This window comes from Quercus lobata, chromosome 12 (genome assembly GCF_001633185.2).
Source record: "Quercus lobata isolate SW786 chromosome 12, ValleyOak3.0 Primary Assembly, whole genome shotgun sequence".
Taxonomy (NCBI): domain Eukaryota; kingdom Viridiplantae; phylum Streptophyta; class Magnoliopsida; order Fagales; family Fagaceae; genus Quercus; species Quercus lobata.
The window spans coordinates 10,874,697-10,895,936 of NC_044915.1; the positions used below are offsets into that span (position 1 = coordinate 10,874,697).

Here is a 21,240-nt window from a genome sequence, read left to right on the forward strand (position 1 = left end):
AGTTTCCATAAGTCGTTTCCAAAAGCGTGTCTAACCCAAAAACAACATTTATGCAACATGGTTATTTTTCAAAAATCCCATTAAAAAGCTATTTACCTCGCAATCGCAAAATCCTAATTCTCCAAGCTCCAAGGAGATTAGCTAAAACCTAAACAATATCAAGTAAATCTATCATAATAAGCATAGAACTTGAAATTGCATCTAGCTACAATTTAGGAATTGCCAAATAAGCACTTAATTAGGCAAGCCTAGTATTTAACCTCATCAATAATAATATATTCCACTTCCAAAATTTCTCAACAAATTGATTCACAAGGCATAAACTCCAATTTATAAAGTTAACCCATTTAATATCATCTCCAACATCATGATTAGCTTCCATAAAATTTACACTACATCATTAAGAGACCCGTGAAAGCAAAATCAAAATATCCTCCAAGATAAGAAATTTAGGACTTCAACTAACTCCAAATAAACCCAATGGCAATGGAAAAATTAAATTTACCAACCATCACATGTTATAACTCAAAACCCCTAAACTTTCCACCATACATAAACCTTATGTAGTCATCATTAGCACAAATTATATACCCACTCATCAAATAATTCCACCAATGCAAAATCCATACATATAAACACATAAATATCACTTCCAATGCTCATAAATCACATGGGTATCATTATTAAATCTTAGATAGAAATATAACCTCAAGCAAAATATAAAACCCACCAAAAACATTAGAAATTTTTACCTTAAAAAAAGGATGTGAAGGTGCTTACAGGTTCATAACAATTTTCCGGTGATCTTGTCGGAAAAACTATGGTGGAAATGGTGGTGGTGGTGTGGTAGTGCCGGTGGAGAGGATGAGAGTGATAGAGAGGAGTGTGTATAAGTGAAAAGAAAAGAGGACTCAAAAAGGCTCTCTGAGACAACTCATTCAGGGTCCCATTACTCAAGAAGCTAGTCTCTTGGAGATGAAGGATTTTATGTTGGACACGGGTTGGGCTTGGGAAAAAATCCCATTTAAGCTTCCTCATGATATTAAGATGTTGATTCAAGCTACTCCCATTGCCTTCACTATCAGAGGAGTTGATAAATTGGCATGGGCAAATTCTTCAAAAGGCATATTTGAGTTAAAGAGTGCTTACAAGATTGCTATGGGTATCATGGATGCACCTCCTTTCTCAGCCAAATGGCTGTGGAAAGCTGACACTCTTCAGAGAATCAAAACCTTCTTATGGATGTGTACTCATAAAAATATTCGGGTCAAGGTGTGTCTTGAAAAAAGGGGATAGTTCATGACAACACATGCACTATCTGTCTAAGAGGTTTGGAGACCATTTTGCACGCTCTCCGTGATTGCCTGCATATCAAGCAGGTGTGGAATTAGTTAGGAATCACACCTCAAATCATGCCTTTTGGAGAAGTGATTTGCAGGTGTGGTTGTCTATTAATGATAGGAATAATTGTAGTTTGCTTGCTGCCAATCCCCCTTGGTGGTTTATTTTTCCCTTTGCTGTGTGGAATATTTGGAAGAGTAGGAATAGTTTTGTTTTCAGCAGTAAAAGCATAAATCCGAAGTTGGCTGGGGATATTCTGAATCAAGCTTGGGAGTTCATTCATTGTGGGGCAACGCCAAGAGCTTCTGTGCAGAAGGTGATGAGAAGGATTTGTTGGGTGAAGTCACTTGAAGGATAGTTGAAGCTGAATACAGATGGCTCGGTGGAGGGTGGAAGTGGTTTGGCTTTCTGTGGAGGGGTTATTAGAGATGCTAATGGGCAGTGGGTAAGAGGCTTCAACAGAAGGATTGACGTCACTACCATTTTTGTTGCTAAACTATGGGGTTTGAGGAAAGGGCTATTGCTATGTACAAATCTTAATCTTTCATCCCTTGTGATCGAGCTAGATGCTAAATCCATTGTGCTTGCTCTCAATAATCCTTCCTATGCTAACAATTTTATCTCCCCTATTTTGGATGATTGCAGATTGCTAGTTTCTCACATGCCTCAGATTCGGATTAAATATTGCTTCTGCCAAGCTAACCGTCGTGCTGACAGACTTGCTAGATTGAGCTTTAGTCAGATTCCTAAGTTTTCTTTATTTGATAGTCCGCCTGTGGACACGATTGATGTGTATTAGGATGACCTCAATTGGATGTATTTCGATAGATTATGTCCTGAACTTTGTATTTCCTCTTAGTTTGTTTTAATGAATCGTCGTTCACCCAAAAAAAAAAAGAAGCAAAATGAGAGATATGGCCGGATATAAGAGGGTGAGGTAGATTGAAATGAGTGGTGGGTAGTGGAGTTAGGTGGGGCACGTGGGAACCCAAAAATCTGATCTTACACCTTAAAAAAAAATTAAAAAATTAAAAAAATAATTAAAAAAAAGAGAGAGAGACTAGGATGTTATAGTACATCTATTCATTAGATTTTACAATTCCTCTCACATTTCTTGAATGCTATATCAGAATCAAACTTAAAACATTTCTTTAAGGGGATTTTAGTCTCTCTCTTTTTCCCCTATGTTAGTTTTCAAAAATATTGTCTTAGTGCTTTAATGGATTAGCTGATTAGTGTAAATGATGTTATATGTTGATTTCTTATTGTTGTTAATATGGTTTCTTTGTAAAGTAATTATTCTATTCTAATTTTCATGACAGGCTTTGGAGGTCAGTTCTCCGGTGAAGAGTTCACTGAGCAACTGAGCTATCAATCTGGTGCTGAAGGATATTGCATGTATGCGCTCACTACATCATATATTCATAATGTTAAAAGAAAATTCTTTATGTTATTCTCTCAAAACAACTTTTGCTGATCATGGATCAAATTGTATCCAAAAAAATAGTTTGTTAGTTCAATCTAGGCAAAAGATCCCTCTGTCATGTTTATAGCCGAAACATGGGCAGATGAAGCAAGGCTAGATCGTACTTTGAGCAAGATTAATTTTGACAAGAAGTGGGTGGTTCCAAGGTTGAATAGAGGTGGTGGACTGGAATTATTTTGGAAAAATTCTATCAACATTGAGGTGGTTGATTCCCACAGGTATTTTATTGATACGATCATCAATGGGAACACTGAAAATGCATGGTGTTTCACTGGCTTTTATGGAGAGCCTGAAACCCACAAGAGGAATGAAGCATGGAGCAAATTGAGAAGTTTAAAGACTAGAATGAATATCCCTTGGATTTGTGGTGGTGATTTTAATGAAATAGTTCGCCAAGAGGAAAAATGGGGTGGGGTGCCTAGAGATCATAATCAAATGCAACTATTTCGTGACGTGATCGATGAATGCCAATTCATGGATTTGGGATATGTGGGGCCTAAATTCACGTGAGCAAAACATTATGTGGATGGGCATTCCATAAGAATAAGACTGGATCGATGCATGGCTACTGATTCTTGGTTCCAAAAATTTCTAGGAACTAGGGTACATCACCTTAGTTGTATGTCATCGAATCACTCTCCTCTACTGATCAATTTGTCGGGGATGCCTGAACCTAGAAAGAAGAGATGTTTCAGATTCGAAGAAATGTGGATATTGGATCCAACTTGTGGGGAAATGGTTGAGGAAGTGTGGAGTAGTACAAGGGAACCAAATCCAAGCATAGCCATTCTGAAAAAAGTGGCTAACTATGAACGAGAATTAACATGGTGGAATAAACACAATTTTGGGCACGTGAGAAGAGAATTAGAGATCAAAAAGAACCTACTTGTTTTGGCCAAGAATGAGGCTATGGTGAATGGGAACAATACTCGGGTTAGGAGCATAAGAATGGAGATTAATTTGTTACAAGACTGGGAATCAAGGATGTGGTGTCAAAGGTCTAGGGTGTTGTGGTTAAGCAAAGGGTACAACAATACAACATTCTTTCATAGTAGGGCTACAAAGAGATTTAGGAAGAATTTGATCAGAGGTATAAGAGACCAAAATGGTGCTTGGTTGACCGAACATGAGGAAATTGGGCATGTGATGGAGAATTACTACAAAGAACTTTTTTCCACCTCCAATCCGATCCTTGAAACTGATTCTCTTGAGAAAATTCCATGCATGGTGACTGATGAGATGAATGCAGATTTGATGAAGGAATTTTCAGAAATGGAAGTGAAGGAAGCCTTGAATCAGATGGCACCTTTAAAAGCACCAGGTCCTAATGGTATGCCACCATTTTTCTATCAACACTTTTGGTCAACGATGCAGCATGATGTTACTTCAGCCATTCTCTCATGGTTGAATTTAGGTATCCTACCCGAACCCATTAACCATACACTCATTACTCTCATTCCTAAGATAGCTAACCTTGAACATATGTCTGAATTTTGCCCTATTAATTTGTGCAATGTCCTATATAAGATCTACTCTAAGGTCCTAGCAAATATGTTGAAGAAATTTTTACCTTCCCTAATTTCTAAACATCAATCTGCCTTTGCTAAAGAAAGACTTATTTCAGACAATATTATGGTTGCATTTGAAACCCTTCATCATATGAAGAATCATAATTCAAGAAAACATGGGTTTATGGCTATCAAGTTAGACATGAGTAAAGCCTACGATTGGGTAGAGTGGGTCTATTTGGAGAGGCTTATGGAGAAAATGGGTTTTTGTGCTAGATGGGTCGCTCTCATGATGAGTTGTGTGAAAACAGTGTCGTATTTTATCATGGTGAATGGTGAACCAATTGGAATTATCTACCCTAAGAGAGGAATTAGACAAGGAGACCCCCTTTCTCCTTTCCTGTTCCTTTTATGTACGGAAGGCCTTCATGCTCTCATTAAACATTCGGTGAGGAATGGGGACATTAAGGGCTTTTCCTTATGCAAACGTAGCCCTAAGCTAACCCACTTGTTTTTTGCAGATGATAGCTTGCTTTTTTATAGGTCTATCTCTAAGGATTGCAATAATGTGTTGAAGATTTTGGGTAAATATGAGTCTTGGTCAGGCCAAAAAATAAACAAAAATAAGACTGCAATCTCCTTTAGTAAATCCACCACAGATGAAGCAAAATCAAGCATAAAGAATCTCTTCCAAGTCCAAGAAGTGAAGTCTTATGAAAAATATTTGGGGCTACCATCCTTTGTAGGAAAGGGAAAAAAGGCTAGCTTCAATTATATAAAAGAGAGGGTTTGGCGAAAACTCCAAGGATGGGAGGGAAAATTGCTTTCACAAGTCGGGAGAGAGGTTTTAGTCAAATCCGTGATCCAAGCTATACCTACTTATGTGATGGGATGCTTCAAATTGCCATTGGGGCTTTGTGATGACATTGAAATAATAATAAGGAATTTTTGGTGGGGGCAAAAGGGAAATAGAAGGAAAATTCATTGGATTCGGTGGAATGAATTGACTAAATCCAAAATGGTGGGTGGTACAGGTTTTCGCGACTTAACTCATTTTAATGACGCCCTTTTGGCGAAACAAGCATGGTAGCTTTTGCACAAGGAAACTCTCTTCTACAAAGTTTTCAAGGCAAAGTTCTTCCCTAATCATTCTCTTTTAGAAGCTAAGGAAACAAGTTCGGGGTCCTATGCTTGGAAGAGTATACTACATGGTCGAGATGTTATCCTAGATGGTGCTTGCTGGAGGGTAGGAAATGGAAAATCCATAAAAATATGGCAACACTATTGGCTGCCCTGAAAACACCCAACTAAGGTGCTCTCCCTAATGGTGGAAACAATGGAAGAAGCCACAGTGGATTGCTTAATTGATGAGGGAACTAGAACGTAGAACGTTGCAATGATAGATGGAATTTTTGCTCCACAAGAAGCTGAAGAAATAAATAATATTCCATTGGCTAGAAAAGATACAGAAGACTCTTTATTTTGGCCATTGGAGAATGATGGGAGGTATAGTTGCAAGACGGGATACCGATTCTTGAAGGAAGATGAAGTTGGTCATCAGATGGTTGTGCAGCAAGATCATAAGAAAGGGCTTTGGAAGAAGATTTGGGCTCTTGAATGCCCAAATAAAGTTAGAAATTTAATTTGGAGGGCCTGCCATAATTCCCTCCATTCGAAGTGCAATCTATTCCGGCGGAGACTTATTTCAGAGCAATGCTGTGATCATTGCAAGGCAGAAAATGAAGACGCGTTGCACGCAGTGTGGAGTTGCAAAATGTTGGACGGCGTTTGGGGTGCGAATAGCTCATGTAATTTTCGGAACCAACAACACTTTTCAAGTTTCAGTGAGCTCATGGCTTGGATTTTCAATCATCAAAGGAATCCGACACTATTCGCATTTACCGTTTGGTCCATTTGGTATCAAAAAAACCAGTCACGAACTCAGTTAGCCCATCGACCCCTGAACCTCATTTCGCAGTGGGCTCACGACAGCTGGGCAGAATTCAAGGTACTGAAAACTGCACCATCTCTGAGTAGACCGGCGAGAAGAACACTGTGGAAACCTCCAGTCCAGGAAATGCTGAAAATTAATTTTGATGGTGCATCTTCGCCAAGGAAAAGAGCTCTGGTCTGGGTGTTATCATTCTTGACAAGAAGGGTCTCGTAATTGCGTCTATGGCCACTCGGATCCCTCAACAGCTTCGGCTGGTAGAGATTGAAGCACTGGCTGCTAGCAAAGCTCTTAAGTTTGCTAGAGAGTTGGGTATAGTAGATGCCGTACCGAAGGGAGACTCTCAAGTAGTGATGACGGCTTTGAAATCAAAGAACACCGGTTTAGCTCCGTTTGGTTCACTGATGCAGGACTCCTTAACTTTATCTGCTGGTTTTTCAAAATTGTCCTACTCTCACACTAAGAGAGAGGGCAACACAGTTGCACACAATTTGGCTAAGTTAGCAGTGAATTTTACAAATTGTGTAATATGGATGGAAGAAGTTCCATTCGATGTATTGTCTTCTTACCATGCTGATTTAGCTGGTATTGCGTAATTTAATTCACCACAGTGCTGTGGTCCTCATGTAGTAGTTGCATTTATTTGATAATAACTAAAGATCTTGCATGTATACAAATCATGACCCAACCTAACCCATTTATTTAATTTTTTTAACTTTTATAATCTAAATTCTAAAAGAAAAAAAAAATTATAAACCCTAAAACTAAACTTATAGCTCTCTCTCTCTCTCTCTCTCTTCATTTTTCCTTCATCTTCCTATCAAAATTTTCTTTTCCTCCAAACACCGCTTAACCTCTCAGATTGTACCAGTAATAAACGAGATAGATCAAGCTCCACGACTTGGCCTTTTAGTCGTTCTTCTTCTTCTAATTCTCTGTGAGTGGGTCTCCTTCGCTTGTCATCGGACTGGGTCGGCAACAGCGTTCTCGACGGACTGGCTGGACAATGGCCTTGTACTCGTGGAGATCAATTGAGCCAGATCACGATGGACTTGTTCGTCTTTGTAAAGAATCTAAAATTTTTCTTTTTTGATTTGTAAAAGTTGTGTTTGGTTGCAGAGAAAACTTCTACTTAGGAAAAGAAAATACAAGAAATGGTATGGAGGAAGATGTTCTTCACTTTCAGTATTTTTCATGCTATTTTTTGTTTTAATTTTTAATTATTTTAGCAATTTTTAAGACAAAGATTTTTTTTTTTTTTTTTTTTGGAGGAAATTTAAGACAAAGATTATAGTGATTTTTTCTCTTAAAAAACACCATTTAATGTATTATTGTGTTAGGATTTATTATTTTGTTTTCTAGCATGAGAATGAGAAATTTAAGTCATTCATTTTTTTTAAGTTCTGCTTGGATGCCAAGAAACTAAAGAGAGATTGTAGGAAATTTCAAGTCTTTAATTTTAATGAGTTAAATGGATTAATTGGATTATTAAATGGGTTGGGCGGGTAATAGGTTAAACAATATAAATGGGTAATAAATGGGTTGGGCGGGTATGGGTAATAAATGGGTTAATGGGTAATTATATACACAACGCATTTAAGATTCAACTCAAAATCTATCCAATCCGCACAGTTGTCACCCATAATCATGACTTATCCAAATTAGGTGGGTCATGATTAGATTCTCACCTCAACCTAGCACCAACTCATTTTCTAGTGTGCAACTAAATTTTAAAGTATTCAATTAATGGGTGTCCTTAGAACACTTGTTAATGAATTATTTTAAGAACGTTTTAATATTACTTTTGTGGGAAATTAAAAAAGAAAAAATTGTCAATAATTGTGTTTTTTTTATTATTTTTCAATAACCATTTGCATTTTTTTTTTTTTTTTGCTAAATAAAATTGCATTATTCCTTTTTTATTTTATATATCATTTTTACTTTTTGGATTTACTCATAAAATTTCAAATTGGTCTATGATTTAATAGACAAAATGTTGTGCGCACACACAAACACATTATATGTGTTCTAGGAATTTTCAAAAAAATTTTGGAAACGTTTTTTTTTTATCTTAAAAGTCATTGATCAAGTATCTGTTTAGAAATAACTTATTTAACTGAAACTAAAAAATTTTTACTGAAAATATTGTAGATAAAAGTAAAAACAATTTGTAACAGTACAATGGAACCCATAAATAATATCAAAAAGTGTAGTAAAACTCATGAATAGTAACAAAAATAAGCTAAATATTATATAAAAAAAAAGTTAAATAATAAAATAAGTTAACTTTAAACTCTAATCCCAAACGCAACTCAAGTATATTTTAATTTTGGGACATTTTATGCCATGACTCTCTAAAATAGTTCACCCATGTGGTTGTTTCATTATTTGTCAACTTTTTTTCCAAGTAAAGTTGCAAATGTCAGTTTATTACCTCCATGTGTTCATTTCTTTCCTTACTGCAGAGATGTTGGAGCTGAAACATGGGATTCCATTTTCAAGCCTCTTGAGGAACAGGCATGTGCATAATAGAACTAGACCCATCTTATTGGAAGTCATGTTTTACATTGTATGGTGTAATTTGAATTATTCTACATTTTTTTGCCGGTTGCAACTGTTTGCGACAAGGTGATATATCTCTGTTGGTTAGATTGGCTGTTTAGTGTTTACCTCTCCTGGATCTTGAGGTTTGTTTTTCGTTTCCCCTTCAATTAATTCATGGTCACTATTATACTACAGGTGAAGGAAATGAACAAACTGAGTCAGGGTTACAACATCGTTGGTGTCTCCCAGGTGATTTGAGAATCAAGTTTTTCCTGTTTTAAATGTATTTGTAATGTAGCATGATATTCGTAATGATCATTTGATTACTCATTAACAGTGTCTTCATTGTTTCTTATGACATAGTAACAAACTCTTAAAAGCCATCCAATTTTAACATGATATGTTACGATCCAAGTGTCCCACATGGCTTAAATGCAAACTTAATCATGTGTATATAAATTCTTTAGCACCCTTCCCTTGTAAGCCGGTTTTCAAGGGTGATTTTTACTCATGAGTTTGTATGTAAGAAATGAGTTGTGTATATAGGTTCTTTGAATGCTTCCACAAAACCATACCCCTCCAGCAAATAATATATCATCTTGCCTTTTTTTAGCCGCCTCTAGCACATCTCATTTTAGCTTCCTCTTGAACTTCTGGTGGTTCCAATCTCAATTGTAGCACCCGCAAATAATATATCATCTTGCGTTTTTTTCACCACCTCTAGTACATCTCATTTCAGCTTCCTCTTGAACTTCTGTTGATTCCAACCTCAATTGTACCACTTGGGTGCGTCCAATGTTCTTCCTTGATCTGCTTGATCTACATAACTATGCTTATTGTTTAGTTTTTCTTATTGTGCTAGGTAATCTGTCTTAACTTCAATTTTATTCCTTTATTGAAATTACAGAACAACTTATGTTCAAGCTTTAGGGGATGATATTTTGAATTTGCTGTTGGTCAAGGATGATTGATGCAGTGAAGCTCTCCTTGTCATTTTATGTGTATAGGTGGTCCTAATACATGATAAATAAATGAAAAGGTTAAATACATGTTAGTTTGCATTTTGTGGTTTTAGGTAGGATGCTCTCTAATCATGCTTGGTATCCTCAGAAACAGGTTTACTGTTTCTCTGATCTCATCGGAGGAAAATCATGTTAGTATAGAATGTGCTATTCTACTTCTCAAGTTGCATTAAATTTTCATTTCATTGCTGTCTATTAGTAAATTAATGGTTAAAATCATTTTTGTCCTTGTAATTTGGTCCAAATTCAATTTTTTTACCTCAAATTTAGAAAGTTGAGATTTACTTAGTCCCTGAAAATTGTAAAAGGTATTAATTTTGGAGCACTATTTATTTCACACAAAATCTTGACTTCAAGTCACGTTTTCTCTTGTATTTTCTGTGTACTGTGCGTGTGATAGTGTGTGTGTGATAGTATTTTCCTTTAATTTCAACTAACAGTTAGTTTGAAATTAAATAAATTGCATATGTAGCAAATAGAGTGTTGACATGGCACATTGAAAAGCTAATATGGCCTGGAATAAATTTAATTGAATAAAGACAGAAAGTCATAATTGTTAATTGATACCTTTGAAAATTTCATAGAAATTGCAACTAATATTGGCTTTTGATCCTCAGCAGGCAGCCTCTATTTACTGGTTCCCATTCCTAACTTTCATTTGATTTAACAGGGTTGTTTAATAGGTCGAGGTGTTTTGGAATTTTGCGATGGAGGACCTCCTGTAAGAACCAGTCTTTATGATAAACTTTGCTAGTTTAGTGTTTTTAATTCATTGTTCAACCCATTGCATGAACTTTGTTATGATGAAATTTTAGTTTTTTTTTTTTTTGAACATTCATTTATATGCCTAAATTGTGTGAAATCAGCATAATGAATTGTGTTCTTAAGTTCATTATTTAGCTGAATAACATTTTTTAGATATCAATCTGTTAGATTTATGTGTATATTTTTTGAAAGCATTTTGACTTGATAAACTGTACTGCTTTTCTTTGCATTCCTTCACTTTGGTTTCTTTTTCTATTCCCTATTTGGTAACGGGGGATGGAAATGTGAGGTTATAACCATTGATTCTGCCTGAAATATAACAGACAATTGAAGCTTAGAGTAACAACTGTGTAATTTGAAATGATGATAAAATAAATTTGTGATAGATGAATCAAATTATCTCTCTGAGTTCATGTGCAAGATTTATTTTTTTTTCATTCAAAATGTTAAATACTCTAAATAACTATGGTATCATCTATATTCCGCTGTTAATGCCATCCCACGTTCTAGTCAACCATACTTGAGTAATTCACCTGTAGTTTTTTTTTTTTTTTTTTTCTCCATTTTCAGCTATGGAATTCCATTATTTTGTTCTCTCATTAAGCTGTGTATGTAGGAAATTGGAATTCCTTATTTAATGTAAATTTGTGCTGTCTCATCACTTCATACTCTGACCGTATGTTGCATAGGTTCATAAATCTGTCTACAGAACATTGATTTATTCATTTTTTTTAAATTAGTGTATATCCTCTATATAATGCTGCTCTTAGTCTTCTTTGAGAACTTGTTTCCTCATAATTTTAAGATTCATTGTTGTTATCGTCTACCACTTTTCTGCATATTGTCAATGAAGCCTATTCTGGAGACTTCAAATTTTCATTTTTTTTTTGGGTTAATGGCTAGTGCTGCGTATTATATATTGTTAAATTTTGAGAACCATTAATTTAAATGTTAATGCTTGTTTTTGATAATGATCACCTAGGACTAGTGGCAAAAGACATGGTAAGGAATAGATGTATTCTTATATAAATTTTACAATTTGTTTTCTTGAGCTCTATCTAATATTCTTTTATGGCTTTTCGCTTTTATGGTCTGGTTTTAAATGCATTCTTGTGGACAAATTAATCAAGTCATTGCTCTACACTGACCTTTTCCAAGTATAAATCTCTCTCTATCTCTCTCTCTCTCTCTCTCTCAACTTCTATAACATTTGAACTCCTTTATTGAAGTTGGTCAATTTCATCTTGTCACTCTTTTTCTGTCAAATTATGTTATCTTAGATGTTTCTACAAAGCATGACCTTTGATTTCTTGAATGGCAGGATCACTTTGCTCCCAGCAGTTATTTCAAATCACCAAATGTGAGTAGTATAACCTGATGAACCCTTACAGATATTGCAGTGATCTTCATTTCATTTGCTTTTGGCTCGGTGTTCTTTTTTTAAATTACTCTGTAGTCACAGAGGGCGAAACTGATTTTTTGGCCTTTGTCATATAGCCGTCCATCTACATGCATTGATAATTTAACACCTTATCATATTTCCATCTTTTCTGAAATAGATGAAAGCCAAAACATCAGAATTTACTATTACATTTCCAGGCTATTCCCAACTATTTAGAGAATTGCAGATTTCTTCCAAAGCTTAACAATGAACTCCCTGACGAGAGAAACTCCACTTATAAGGAACGGTTCATTAGCTTACAGAACTTGGTGCTTATCATGGTAAAGTCTCTCTCTCTCTCTCTCTCTCTCTCTCTCTCTCTAACAGGCTAATCATTGCAAGTTGGTGAGGTATATTTCCATTTAGTAACATTCTTGGTCCTCTCAGATTGCTTAAATTTTCTCAGAATAAGAAAATTTAAAGTTGAAGCGTCTCTCAATTTTCTCTGTTCTTTTTTTTTTTTTTTTTTTTAATGCTCAACAGTTTGAGAATGATACTCTTTTGATACCTAAGGAAACCTCCTGGTTTGGATATTACCCAGATGGGGCCTTCAAGCCCATTTTACCTCCACAACAGGTATTGTGTTTAGCTTGAAACCTAGTTTACTTTCCAAATTTGAATGATTTGCTGACACAGTCATCATTTAGCTGAAATGCTAAGACATTTAAATTACCAATATGAGCACTTTCACTTACAGTAAATGATGGCTGCAAGCCTGCAACTTTTGTATCATGAAAAAAGCATGACTGGAGAAAGAATACAATGCTAATAGTTCATTTCCATGATGCAAGGGAAGATTTTGATTGACCATTTCTTGGGTGAATTTGAGAATGTGAAGGAAACAATCAGATTATTTGTAACAATAAATTGATGATCCATTTCATTAAATCTCAAGCTGGAATATTAATTAAGGCTTGTCTAAATCTTTAGAGGAAATTTATAGCAGACAATGCAAACCATTGGCTATGAGAGTTATGTGGCATGATAAAGGGCCTGGGCATAGTTCTGCAGTGGATAACACGAGTTAGCATGATAAAACATCAGTTGTTTTTTCCTTGGAACAAAAAGAATTTATGTCACCTTAATTTAGCGCTATAATCTACAACTTCAGATGTACTACAACATAGTTTTTTGTGTTTTGAGCCTAAGTGGTATCTTAGTTTTTGTCACTCGTTGTGCAGACACAGCTTTACATTGAGGATTGGATTGGTTTGAAAACCTTAGATGAAGCAGGAAGGGTAAAGTACGTAAGTGTTTCTGGATATCATCTTGATCTCCCAAAGTGATATCGAAGAGTATGTTCTGCCTTATTTGTAGGGTAAGAACACTTGCATCAATGCTTGTATAATATAACAAGGATCACATTTTAGCCAATCAAGCTCAAAATTCACCCATGTGATCAGACCATGCAAAATTATGTAAAAATACATAGTTGTTATAGTAACCATAAATATATACACGAGCATTGTTCACATTGTATTTCAATATTTTATTTTATTTTCTCTCTCCTCTTGCTCTTATGTCTTATTAGATTCTCTCTCTATTTATGAAGATAATAATAATAATAATAATAATAATGAAATATGATTAATTAAATAAAATAGAATGTAGAATAAATAATCTGATGTTGTTTTTGAAAAGAAGTTGCATAAAATAAAAAATAAAAAATAAAAAATAAAATAACGAGTAGATTCTTATATTAAAATAAACCCAAATTTTTGAATGAGTTAATTCTAAGGCATCAAGAAATAACAGCACTGAAAGAGAGAGCAAACTGTGCCTCAATTTGAGGAGAGCGTATAATATAAACTGATTCTCAAAGGATCATCAACTTATTGGTGGCCCTCATCAATTAAGAGTTTCATCAGTGAACTTCTTGGGCTTGCAGAGTCATTGCCTCGCACTTGATTTATACCCTGTTTTATACGTTTGGGGGGGATTATCTTCATGTACAGTTATATTTTCTTTTTCTTTTTCTTTTTCTTTTTTCGGCCTCACCATCCTTGCTATTTGGCTGAAAAAAAGAGAGTAAATAATCCTTTTCCACTTTCGGCCTGCCTATTTGCTATTGGGCCGAGTTTACTCATAATTCAAATATTCACTTTTATTTTATAGCAACTCAATTTTCTTTTCTTTTCTTTTTTTAATAAAAATTTCGATATTCATATTTTAACACTAGTTAAATTGTCAATTCGGTCCACTAACTAAGGTCTTTACAAAATGGGTTCAAAGTGATTCTCAATCCATTTAAAACCAAGTGGTGATCCCTACTCTCCACCATGACCCATGAGGCATGTGGCTTACTCTCCAAACCATGTGTAGGCAGGACAAACTCTGGGCAACCTAGTCCGCTTTATCGCAATCCATCATTGGAGACCCTTGTTGAAATTAATGGAACCTGAACCAAGATGCTTACATCTTCAAGAATGGTTGTCCTTATCTTTAAGCAAATCTCTACATTTTGAATCCTAACTTTCATTGTATTATCATTTATCCATCTTAACATTCTCTTTTAGTTACACTCATTTTATAAATAATATTTTTAAAATATATATATTTTATACCATAGAACATAACTAATCTTCTAGCAGTCTTATGTTTTTTTTTTTTTTTTCTTAAACTTAATTTCCCTCACCTTACTCTCCAATTTCGAAGATAAAATAAATCCTAAGTAGTTGACATGGGGGGGTGGGAGTCAAGCAGTTGGAGCCGAGAAAACCATGCCTCCAAAGGTGTGAAACACACAAAGAAGGGGGGCCATTAATCATCAATTAGACGTCTCATAAGGGCCTTCACGAGGCTTCTTCACAACAAGAGCATGATGAGGTCGAGTAGGAGATAGCTGACGTCCCTTACTTCATTTTGTTGTATGAGATATTCCAACTCAATCCGACTTCACAGAAGTTGTTTGACAACTGACAAATGAAAGGAGTCCAAGAAGTCTGATGAGATCAAGTTAAGTTAAAGATAGATCAAGTTAAGTTATAGATGTCGTGGTTGCACCAAATGATTACTATTTAATATAAAAATTAGTAAATTACATATTTCTTATATAATTTGAGGCGGTTTCGAATTAAACCCTAAATTGAAATATGTATTATATAATAAACTTTTCATTCTTGTATTTAGGGGGTGTGTTCATTTTAATACTTGTGTTTTTATATATTTCATTTTAGTCCTTGAATTTTTTTATCATATTTCATTTTGGTAATTGCCGTTATCTCACCTACAGAATTCGATGACTTAGCTAAGGACTAAGGGAATGTTAACATGGCAAACCTAATAATAACATGGTTAAAAGAATAATATGAAAACAAATATATAATTAACATAAAAAAAAAATCTCACATTAGTATCTTAATGCAAATTATATATATATATATATATATTCAAGTTATACCAAATGTAACTTAAAACAATATTACACCACTCAATATTTTTTTTATTAAATGCAAATTTTGACAAATCTACATCTAGATTACATCTTATTTTTATGTCCTTCACGCTTGAAAAATTTTAAGATAATTAGAGATTAATAGCTATCTTATGTATAAAATGTTTAAAATTCTACATTTTATATTATAAATTATGCATAAAACATGAATTTATCGATTGAATATTAAATAATATTTGATTGATATGAAATCTGGTATGCGTATTAAACATATATAACATGTAATTCAACAATATAATTTTCAAGATATTAACATCATTTAAAGTTATTGAATAGTGTAAAAGTTACACCTTGTATAATTTGATCCTGACCACCAAACACACCACATGGTTCCTTCACTCTCTTTCTCAAGATTAGCCATCACTAAAAGGAAGTTGTTTCCTGCGCCTTGTGATTGTACCAAATGAATGTGTTCTCCTTATGTCATGTGATGTACTAATAATTAAAAAATTACACATTCTCTCTTAGTCATTGCCAAAATTTCTAAATGTATAAAAATGCTATTTCATTAAAATTCTACGTACTAACGAGAATTTTTTTAAGTTGAAAGAAATCATTATTTATTCTATATTGTTTTAATAATCTACCATATTTTTTTTGTTTTAATAATAAAAGTTTGGACATACATAACATGCTTGCACTATGGAGTTCAATCTAGTACTACAGGTTTTTTTTATAGAAAAAAAAAAAAAAAAAAAGAGTACTACAAGTTAAATTATTAACATAGTCTACTTCAATTGAAACTCTGAATCTGTTTGGATACCGCTTATTACTAAAAACTAAAAACTGAAAAATGAAAACACTGTAGCAAAATAATTTTAAATGTGTGAATAGTGCCGTGAAACCCAATTTTAAAGAAAAATTTGTTGAAATCCGTACTTGCAAGTCTCGTAAAAAGTGCACAGGACCACACAAAAAACACAGACGCCAGCACAAACGCAAACACGTTGTTATCCAAACTAACACTCTATTGCCAAAAAATTTATTAAGAAAATTAAAATACTACTTTGATTAAAACTCATTTATCAAAGGTTTCAATATATTTAAAAGCTTTTTCATTATTTATATTATATATTTTTTATAAAAATATTATATTTAGTTTTTTTATCAAAAGATTCAAAACTTAGACTTACACTATGTGCATTTATCATGTGACTTAAAAATATATTATTATTATTTATATTTACTATCTATTTATTATTCAATTTTAATATATTATTGAAATATTTTTCTTTTGTTTACAAGCATTGCACAGGCATAATATTAGTTCCCACCAACTTGGTTCCAACTAAAGTCTAAATACACTAAATATAAAATAAAAACAGTTCAAAGTTGAACTAATTTTATTATTTGTTAAACTTTTATCAAATTTGAACCAATTTTATAGTTTATCAAGCATTCCCATAAAAATGCATAGTTGTGCTAAAATTAGAAGATGTTCATTCTTTACGCACAACAAAGTGTAAGGTCAAATAAATAAAGTGACAGGAGAAGAAATCAAGTTTAGTGTCTCTTCATGAGTCAGTCAAACTCTAATTTATTGTCAACCCATCAACCGACTCGATCACATCGAGTTTGAAGAATTTGAAATTGTTGTCAACGGATTTGATGAGCTTAAAGCAGTGGTTGGATCAGTTGAACTTGAGGGTCATCTAAAAAATTTGTGATTTGGGTGGTGACACCATGTGATGGTGGTGGATTTAGTAGATGATGATGCACAAAAATCGTCAGTGAGTTGATTGTCCGTACACATGCCAATAGGTATACCTGAAGAACAAAAGAGAAGAACCAATCAAAGAGCACCGGTGGGGTGCCGATCAAAGACCTTTTGAAGGTTAAGTCAATGATAGAAGAATCTCCAAGAACTCAAGAGTGCTAGAGTTAAGGAGAATTCACATACGTCAAGAAGGTTAGGGTTTGTGGTTTATATAGTTGTGGAGAGCTGACCCGAATCTAATGATACGGGGGAATTTCCAGAGAGAAGAATCCCAAGATATTTGGGATCACCTTCCTCCATATAAGAAATATGATTGTGAGGTAGGATCTTTGGTCGTGATGTGAAAGTAATTTCCATGTAAGGACATATGAGTGGACCCCACACAAATTCCACAGGAAACCCTAAGGTGATGGGTCGTCAGGATTGGGGGTTGGATCGTCAACTTGACCCGACAACCCATGGGGTCGGTCATCCTTTTAGGATCCGTTTAGGTGTAAGGCTGATGATTAGACAAGGAAGGTTTGGCACACGAGGAAGGTTCGGCACGTAGGTCGATCAATCAAAAATTATCCTTATCAGTAGAGATCTTCGTCAAAGAGAAATGGCAACATGCAAAAATCAAGCCATGCATAGAGGAACAACGGTACACAAAGATCAGGTTATAAAGGAACAATTGCACGTGAAGTTGATACTTGACACAAGGAGAAGATGGTGACAAAAGAAGTTGATACTAGCTAGGTAAAGCTCTTTAGACAAGTTAGGTTTGTTGAATTTCCATATGGAAAACTCGATACTCTACCCAATTTGACTGGGGTTAACAGTTGTCAACCCTCTATCAATCGAACCAACTTTTGGAGAAAATAGAGATTTTTTTTTTTTTAAATATTGAATAGAAATTCTACTATGGCTTACTCTAAGTGTATATATGTGTAAAGCTCTCTCGTGAAGACTTAAACCCTGGTCCTTACCCCTCACACCCCACAAGTATTTATACTTATGAAGTGACTATCGCACATGGTAATGAGAAAACAGATTTCAAATACTATGGCTTTGGTTCAGGTAATTCTTGCCAACTGTGGGTATAATTGTTTAGCCCCTCTTAACAACATAGTAGAACTCTAACCTTTAGCTTATACCTAATTTTCATCTTAAAGTTGGAAAAAAAAAATCTTTAACAAAATTGAAAAGCAGGTGGCAAATTATGCAAAAAGCTTTATGGGAGCTAAAGTTTTTTAATTCCACTAAAAGTAGTGCTAGACGGTGTATTTACACATACTTCTCAGTTCTCACATCTTTATTTTTATTTTTTCACAATTTACTAAAGTGAAAGGTTCTAATTATGTAAAGAAAGTGCGGTAGTAGTGGTGATGTGTGATTGTGACGTTAGACCAATCTTACTTGATACAATGATACTTCAATAAATTTAAAAAAAATAAAAAGTGTGTGTTTGTAACTAACAATTTTATCAATAACTAACAACACAAGTTGTGTGATGCACCCGTATGGTTGATTGCTTTTTATTATCAACCTAAGATGATACTATGTTTTATTCTCATATATGCAAGATTCATATTTGAAGACAATAAACTTTATTAATTAAGCTAATTGGAACTCATAATAAATATGTACATATAACTTTTTAAATTTTATTTTCAAAATACAAATTATTTTTTAAGTAACTAAAAATAAGTTATTTTTTTCTAATATAGAAGAACTAAAAATAAATCAAAGAAAAGGTTTCAACATTAACATTTTTCTAGAAAGTGAATAATTTATTTAAAAAAAGAATTTTCTAAAAAACTATCTCATTTTCCTATATTTGGTAGCAATCTTAAAATAAATTAAAAAATATCTCTTAATTTCCCTTATATAATTTCGTGTTAGATATAGTTGTCTTCCTTATTTAGCTTTGTGTGAGATTGCGTTGTTTTCTAGAAAATTTTAGAGATAAAAAATTCTATCTTATATGAAGTTAAGTAAGGAAAATTAGAAGATAATTTTCCATTGCCACATTTTTATTAGATACTATCAGGAAAAAATAAAAAATAAAAATATTTTCACATAAGCATTGAAACAAGCAAATTGTAAATAAAGATTTTTTTTTTTAAATGGCAAATTGTAAAGTACATTCCTAAAGTTTGATTTTTCTTGGATTTTATATCTTGAAGTTTGAAAAATTGGATTTTACATCCTGAAGTTTGGTTTTGTTAGCAAAACCTCACTCTCCATTGGTTTTGATTGTTAAGTGATATGTTGGCGTGTTAATCTGTTTTTTTTTTTTTTTTTTTTTTTGCCAAATCAACCTCCTAAAATGATGTCATTTCACTTAAAATAAAGAGCATTGTCAGTGCTTCCAAAACAAAGTCGTACTAGGAGGCTAATTTGGAAGGGGGGGGGGTGGGGGAGGGGGACAAACAAACACATCGGTACGCCAACATTCAAAACTAATGGATGTGAAGTTTTGCTAACAGCACCAAACTTTAGGATGTAAAATTCTATTTCTCAAGTTTTAAGGTGTAAAATTTAAACCACTTTAAACTTTAGGTGTAACTTGCAATTAAGTAATAACTAAGAGCATTCATAGCAGTGGATCTAAATTTTTAGCTTTTTAGCTACACAAAAAGTCACTTTATCTATTTTACCTACATACATGCTGCAGTAATGGATCTATTTTAACTTTCAACACAATAAAATAATATAAACATCACAATAAAATAATATAACCACTACAATAAAATAATATATCCCACTACCCAAAAAAACATCCACAGCATCATCCACAACCACCTCTACCATCAGCCACACCCACAACCACCACCACCAGCCACCAGTCCACAGCAAGAAAAAAAAAAAAACCCAAATCGATCCCACAAATCCACAACCACCTCTACCATCAGCCATACCCACACCCACCACCACCACCACACCACCGCCACCAGTCCACAGCCAGAGAAAAAAAAAAAAAAAAAAAAACCAACCCAAATCGAACCCACAGCCACAAATCCATAACCACCTCTACCATCAGCGTCACTCACAACCACCACCACCGGCCATCAGTCCACAGCAGGAAAAAAAAAAAAAAAAAAAAAAACCAACCTAAATCAAACCCACAGCCACAAATCACAAATCGAACCCAGCCATCACAAATCGAACCCCACACCGATCTCAATCCTGATACCAACTCACACCGGAGCACAACCACGACCCAGTGGCGAAGTGGAGGTGAGGGAAGCCACTTCGATCCACGAGGCCGGAGCACAGCCACAATCCATGAAAAGCCACTTCGATCCACAAGGCCGGAGCACAACCACGACCTAGCGACTGGAGCACAACGTTGAGAAAGTGAGGCTGAGAAAGATACCGGAGTTGAGATAGTGAGACTGAGAAAGGCACGGTGAAAGTGAATGAGAGAGAGAGAGAGAGAGAGAGAGAGAGAGAGAGGCACGATGAGACTAAATGAGAGCTCCACTGCTGGAGCATCATTTTAGTGTTAGTGCAGCTAAAATATAGCATTATAGTATTATACCTACATTGCTGCAAATGCTCTAACAAAAGAGTGGTCCTATTTTGTAGGGAGTTAATGAGTAGAAGTAGGAATTTAAATCAACGTAAAAGTAAGAGTTTATTAGAAGCATGAAGGCACTTCAACTTGGAAGTACAAATTTATTATTTTTGTCAATTTACTATTTTAACACCATTTTTAAGTTTTAGGCGGGAGTATTTTTTATAGTAAAAAAAATAATAACTAACTTTCTTTTACCAATTTACTATTTTATCCTCATTTTTAAGTTGTTAATTAATTAATTTAGGGGTATTTTTGAGAGGAAAAAAATAATAACTAACTTTATGAATCATCTTAATATATATATGGATAATAATAATAATAATAATAAATAATAAATTAAAAAAAATAAAAACTGACATGCCAAGCCTAAATAATAAATTAAAAAAAATAAAAACTGACATGCCAAGCCACTTAGTAACAAACAGGAACATAGCCGCGGAGAATCC

General features: G+C 34.2%; 1 pseudogene; it reads left to right on the forward strand.

Annotated features, from left to right (window-relative positions):
- Positions 1-975: 975 nt before the first annotated feature.
- On the forward strand, positions 976-13,452 carry LOC115970229 (annotated as a pseudogene).
- The last annotated feature ends 7,788 nt before the right edge of the window (positions 13,453-21,240 follow it).